The sequence below is a fragment of the Silene latifolia genome, chromosome X (genome assembly GCF_048544455.1).
Source record: "Silene latifolia isolate original U9 population chromosome X, ASM4854445v1, whole genome shotgun sequence".
In the NCBI taxonomy this organism is placed as follows: domain Eukaryota; kingdom Viridiplantae; phylum Streptophyta; class Magnoliopsida; order Caryophyllales; family Caryophyllaceae; genus Silene; species Silene latifolia.
Window position 1 is genome coordinate 105,885,919 of NC_133537.1, and position 7,239 is coordinate 105,893,157.

Below are 7,239 nucleotides of genomic sequence, written 5' to 3' on the forward strand. Positions count from 1 at the left end.
AAACCGACAAAAAACTTTTTGGGGGCAATTATAACTTGGACCATGAACGTCGAAGATTGTTGATGAAGCTCAGTTAATTCAAGGTTCGATCAAAGTCGACACGTCATCCTTTAACTCACAGCACCGAGGGTTCAAACGGGAAAAGCACAACACAAACTCCGGAAATGAAGATAATTGCCTCGAAAAGAAGAATGGTCTGCAGGTTATGTGACGATTTATGAACTGACTAATCGCCACAAGAGGGCATACCATTCCTCCAATTCTTCCCATAGAGCTTGCCACTCCTACTCCTGTTGCCCGAACATTTGTTGGGTAGATCTCGCCGAAATTCAAACAAGGACTTCAGACGTATCATAATCGACCCGTATCATAATCGACCCGAGAGCTCATTCGAAATGACCCTAAGCTTTCAAAGAACATTTTGTAAATTAAATGTACGGAAATTTCCCATGGTACCCCTGTGGTTTGTCACTTTGTCAATGGTACCCCTGTTTTTATGAATGTGTCAATGGTACCTTTGAGGTTCAATATTCATGTCAATGGTACCCTGGATCAATAATGCACGTTAAATTAGACTTAATGGGGTTTGATTAAGACAACTAATTTTGGTGAAAACTTTTGATTTCAGTGGCAACTTTTAAAAAAAAAAATCGGATGAGAACAATATAAATAGGTTTGTTATTTGTTAATACATAAATAATTTTTTGACTAATATCATCTATTAGCTCAAAAGGTAGAGCATTGTGCTATAGCGCAAGATGTGAGTTCGAGTCTCATATAGATGAACAAATATAAATATAGGATTTTTATTTACTTTGTTAATGCTAATATACGTCAACAACCACTCAATAAGTTCTTAGATTTACAAAATAAGGTTAAGGTTCACAAAATAAGGTCTAAGTTTCACAAAATAAGGTCCAAGTTTCACAAATCGGTCTAAACTCGGGTGAGGCAGATCGCTTCGCCATAATTAGAGCCCTATCCGACTTCAACCATTTATAACCAAGTTTCACAAAATCGCCTTCTAGTTTCACAATATAAGCTCAAGGATTCACAAAACAAGATCTAGGATTCACAAAATAAGAAATACGAGATGCCGCTACTCTGAACATTCTTTTCAAACCAAGTATTAAGCACTTACAGATTCATTACTCTACTTGGTCCCTGAATGATTTCAGTTTGATATCTCCTTGATTTAGGTTTTCACTAAATCAGGTATAGACACAATGAGGGTGAACACCTCGAACAAATTGAGGCTCAAGTTTCACACAATAAGGGCCAAGTTTCACAAAATAGGAAAAATAAACTTCATGCCACCCACTTATGACCAAGTTTCACAAAACAAGCTTTAAGATTCACAAAAAACAGCTCTAGGATTCACAAAATAAGAACAAGAGCAAAATAGGTGATTTCAACCAATTTATGACCAACTTTCACAATATTACCTTCTAATTTCACAAAACAAGCCGTAGGATTCACAAAACAAGGTCCAGGCTTCACAAAATAAGAATAAGAGCAAAATAGATAATTTCAACCATTTATGACCACGTTTCACAATATTATCTTTTAGTTTCACAATATAAGCTCTAAGATTCACAAAATAAGGTCTAGACTTCACAAAATAAGAACAAGAGCAAAATAGATAATTTCAACCATTTATGACCACGTTTCACAATATTACCTTTTAGTTTCACAATATAAGCTCTAAGATTCACAAGACAAGGTCTAAAATTCACAAAACATGCTCTAGGATTCACAAAATAAGAACAAGAGCAAAATAGGTGATTTCAACCAATTATGACCAAGTTTCACAATATTACCTTCTAATTTCACAAAACAAGCCGTAGGATTCACAAAACAATATTACCTTTTAGTTTCACAATATAAGCTCTAAGATTCACAAGACAAGGTCTAAAATTCACAAAACATGCTCTAGGATTCACAAAATAAGAACAAGAGCAAAATAGGTGATTTCAACCAATTATGACCAAGTTTCACAATATTACCTTCTAATTTCACAAAACAAGCCGTAGGATTCACAAAACAATGTCTAGGCTTCACGAAATAAGAACAAGAGCAAAATAGATAATTTCAACCATTTATGACCACGTTTCACAATATTGAGTCCTTTGTAAAGTCAATGTTAGAAATTATCTAAATTGGGTGCAATTGGACATGACAGAAAAGGCCAAAACCAAAAAGTCCACTAGAGAAATACCAATTAGGCTTTGAAGTAACACTAGTAGTCAATAACCAACATGGGGGTCGAACCCACACCTTGTGCATTGCACAACGCTCTGCCATTTGAGCTAATTGGTTTTAAAATAATTAAATCATTCCACTAGTTTTCATCATGTGAGTTGTTCCCTTATCTTTTTCCACCTTCATGTTGAGGAACAAAATTAATTGCGGTTTTTTTGAATATGTGCTACTTTAGTTCATTCCATCTTGAAAGAATGTGAAAGAAAATCATACCCCCATTTATTTTAACCACTTATGATGACCAAGTTTCACAAAATAAGGTTTGAGATTCACCAAATGAAAAGAGCAAAAAACGTGATTTTAACCACTTATGATGACCAAGTTTCACAAAACAAGCTCTAAGATTCACTGAACAAGGTCTGAGATTCACAAAACAAAGTCTAAGATTCACCGAATAAAGAAAAGAGCAAAATAGGTGATTTTAACCACTTATGATGATCAAGTTTCACAAAACAAGCCCTAAGATTCACTGAATAAAGTATGAGATTCACAAAATAAGGTCTGAGATTCACCAAATAAGGAAAAGAGCAAAAAAGGTGATTTTAACCACTTATGATGACCAAGTTTCACAAAACAAGCTCTCAGATTCACTGAACAAGGTTTGAGATTCACAAAATAAGGTCTGAGATTCACCAAATAAGGAAAAAAGCTAAAAAGTAACAGCAAAAAATTCTTCTATAAAGTTCCTGAAATAGAAACTAAGCTGTAAAACATCAAACATAGAATGCCCTCATTCTATGTGATTCACAACACAAGGACTGAGATTCCTAACACTTATGGTGACCAAGTTCTAGAAAATTATCTTACAAGTTCACAAAACAAGCTCTAGGATTCACAACACAAGGACTGAGATTCATTAAATAAGGCAAAGAACAAAATAGGTGATTCCTAACACCTATAATGACCAAGTTTTAGTACATTATCTTACACGTTCACAAAACAAATTATAGGATTCAAAACATAAGGACCGAGATTCACAAAATCAGGAGAAGAGCAAAACAGGTTATCTCTTATCACTTATAACAAAATTTAAGAATATTAGCTTCTAAGTTCACAAATTAAGCTCTAAGATTAACAGAATAAGGTCTGACATTCACATAATAAGGTTTGAGATTAACAGAATAAGGTCTGAGATTCACAAAACGAGGTCTGAGATTCACCAAATAAGGAAAAGGGCAAAATAGGCGACTTTAACCACTTATGATGACCAAGTTTCACAAAACAAGCCCTAAGATTCACTGAACAAGGACTGAGATTCACAAAACAAGAACTGAGATTCACAAAATAAGGCAAAGAGCAAAATAGGTGATTCCTAACACTTATGGTGACCAAGTTTTAGAAAATGATCTTACAGGTTCACAAAACAAGCTCTATGATTCACAACACAAGGACTGAGATTCACAAAAATAAGGCAAAGAGCAAAATAGGTGATTCCTAACACTTATGGTGACCAAGTTCTAGAAAATTATCTTACAAGTTCACAAAACAAGCTTTAGGATTCACAACACAAGGACTGAGATTCACAAAATAAGGCAAAGAACAAAATAGGTGATTCCTAACACCTATAATGACCAAGTTTTAGAAAATTATCTTACAGGTTCACAAAACAAGCTATAGGATTCACAACATAAGGACCGAGATTCACAAAACAAGTTTAGTGTCATTGGAGGTGAAGGTGCTCATTTAGTCATTTCCTTATGCTGGATGCTGGCTAAGTAGTGGCTTTTGCTTAAGATCATTAACCACAATTAATATTGAGCTCTAATCATAAGCAATCTCTCGTGCAGGATATGTGTACATTTTAGATGATACTATATTGTATCCTATTTAGTATATTATCTTACCCTGGAAGGCTTCTGTGAGCTGTCTGATAAATGTCTCTTATGTGTTTCTTGCAGGTCCAAATTGTTGCTTTTAACCATCACGTGCCACAGATTCTTCTGAGTGGATCATTCGATCATTCAGTTGTCATGGTAAGAGACATATACTGTTGTTTAATGAGTTTGTTTTGTACTGTTGTTTTATAACAAACGCCAAAAGTAATCCTTGTAAATTACAAATATTTGGGACGGAATCCAAATCAAAGTACTTGGACATCAGATGTCACAGTGTATTACTGACCTCTTTAAAGCGCCATCCTGGTCTGGTTCTTCTTTGTAGTTAAAACTTAAAATGTTAAATGCCTCGTCAAAGCCGAGCTTGTTCTTAAACAAGTTAACCTTCAGAGATGCATATGAAAGGTAAAATATAGCACAATGATGTTGTATTTGATATTTTAAACACACACTGATCGAAATAGAGATACCTTTTCCTCACTTCCAGCACTTACCAAGTTCCAACAACATAGCAAGTACCAACCGGTTGATTTTTGCAAACCCGTAATATGCTGCTATTCCTGGCATTCCTGTACAAAGAACTCGAATCATGACTTGCATAATGTGACAAACACCATAGCAGACGAACGGAATAAGGTGAATCAATTGCAGGCCTCGTGACTTCATAGTTCAATAAAATGTTTTGAGTAAGACGCAGAAAACAACATCAAACACGCGTATACTAGAACAACAGAACTGATAAATTTAAACAACCGAAATTACCAAGAATTCCAGTATAGTATGAGAGGGGCTCATCTGTATGTTCAATTTTGAAATTATCATCACTGCTTGTTAACCATCTGGTGTAATTCCTCAGGTTTGCGGACTGAAATGGTCGCACGATGACAGGGAACTTGCATCAGGAGGCAATGATAATCAGGTATTTAATGTTGAAAGAGTGCTTTCCTAAGCACATCTTGTTATGATTTACTTACTGATTTAAGGTTTCCGAAATGAATCAGCTATTGGTATGGAATCAGCACTCTCAACAACCACTTCTGAAACTGACTGAGCACACGGCTGCAGGAAAGGCCATAGCCTGGTCTCCCCACCAAAGCGGTCTTCTTGCTTCAGGTGGCGGCACTGCACATCGGTGTATTCGATTTTGGAACACTACTAATGGGAATCAATTGAACCACATTGACACTGGTAGTCAGGTATGAACCGCGATCATACACTTAGATCGTAGAATCCAGTTTGAAGGGGAAGACCAGTGAGGAAAAAGAGTTGATGAAAGCACCTTGTTTGTCGATCAAACCGAGTACAAAGAATACCGAGTACAAAGAATGCCGTACACGGGAAAATTCATCACTGATATAGCAAATTTTCAGTTTTCTTAGCTCATGGCATTTTGTAGGCTAAATTGACCACATTCATTAAAGAGAAAAATATGGCCCAAGCAAATTACAGACACTACAAAATAGATGCTATCCACATTGTCTAACATTAACAGCAGATATACAAAAATCGCAGAAAATGTCAATCACCCTATACCTAAATGGGAATTAAGAACAGAAATGGCAGAAGAATCTTACTTTCTGAATAAGGTATGACCTCTCAAATGCTGCTTCTCTTATACTACAAATGATCCAAATTTGTGGATGCAGGTAGGTTGTGCAATTGGAAAATCGCTCAATTGATCAAATTGATCGAAAAAACGCCGGAATTGATCAAATTGGTCGAAAAAACGCTGGAATAGATCAAACTGATTGGAAAATCGCTACAATTGATCGGAAAATCGCTGCAATCTACGAACAATTGCTTCAATTGATTAGGTTATGGAGATTGATTTGGGAAACATGGTTGAGAGGAGTTGTAGCTTGATGATGAAGAAAGATGGTGTTTTGATGATGAAGAAAGAACGTGTGTTTGTAATAATGTAATTGGGTCAATTTTGATCTAAGCCCAGTAGCGCGCAATATATCACAGTCCACTCAACATGTATCATTTTGGTGAGTCCGGCCGCCTCGCCATAATGAGGTGCCTCACCTGATCCGGCCTCTCTCTCTCTCTCTCTCTCTCTATATATATATATATATATATATATATATATATATATATATATATATATATATATATTATATAGTGATAAGATCAAGTGAGTCCTCCTCTTACATTTGAGTCCATAAGTCCCATTATGGGCCATTAGATCTTGGAAATGGAGGGCTAAGATGAGAACCAAAAAATTAAGGTTAATCCTCTAATTTTGCCATCTTCCTCTAATTTTCTCATTAACTACATTAATCCTCCTCATCTTTCATTCACCAACTCATTATCACATCTCCTCATTCTCTCTCTATAACTCACTCTTACATATTCTCTCCAAAAAACCAAGAAAAAAAAACCCAAAAAACCAAACAAATAAAAAACCAAAAAAATCCAAAAACATCATTTACTCATCTTTTCCTCATTCACCATCCAACTACCACCACCAACCGGAAACCACCACAGTCGTCAACCACCACCGCCGCCCGACGTCATTTTTTTTTTTTTTTTTTAAACTTGATGTTTGGGTGTTCTTTTTATTTGCTTTGTTGTTATTTTTCTCCTTATATCGTCTTGCTATATAATATTGTTTTAAATTTGTGAGTTTTTTTATTTTAATCTTAGATCTACTAAAATAGATCAATTTTCATTGACCCGTTTTTTTTTTCATTTCCGTTTTGTTTGTTTTTTTTTTCAATTTTGATGTTTTGGTCTTTTTTTTTTTTTCCGGTTATTGACATTCTTACAAATTATAGTGTGATTTTAGTACTAAATCTATTAGTTATGAAATCTCATTTTTTATTTTTTTCTTGTTGATATCACTTTGTTAATATCCGTGTTGTTATATATATTTGCCAAATTTCGTATTTAAATTTTTGTCTTGGTATTGTGTGATTTAGGATCTATTAAACTTATTTGTTCGGTTAAAATTACACTTTTTCGGTTAAAATTACACTTTTGTTCGTTAAAATTACACTTTTTTCTGTTAAAATTACACTTTTTTCGGTTAAAAATCACAGTTTTTTTCCTGTTAAAATTACATTTTTTTTCCGTTAAAATTACACTTTTTAACGTTAAAATTACACTTTTTTCTGTTAAAATTACACTTGTCTTCATT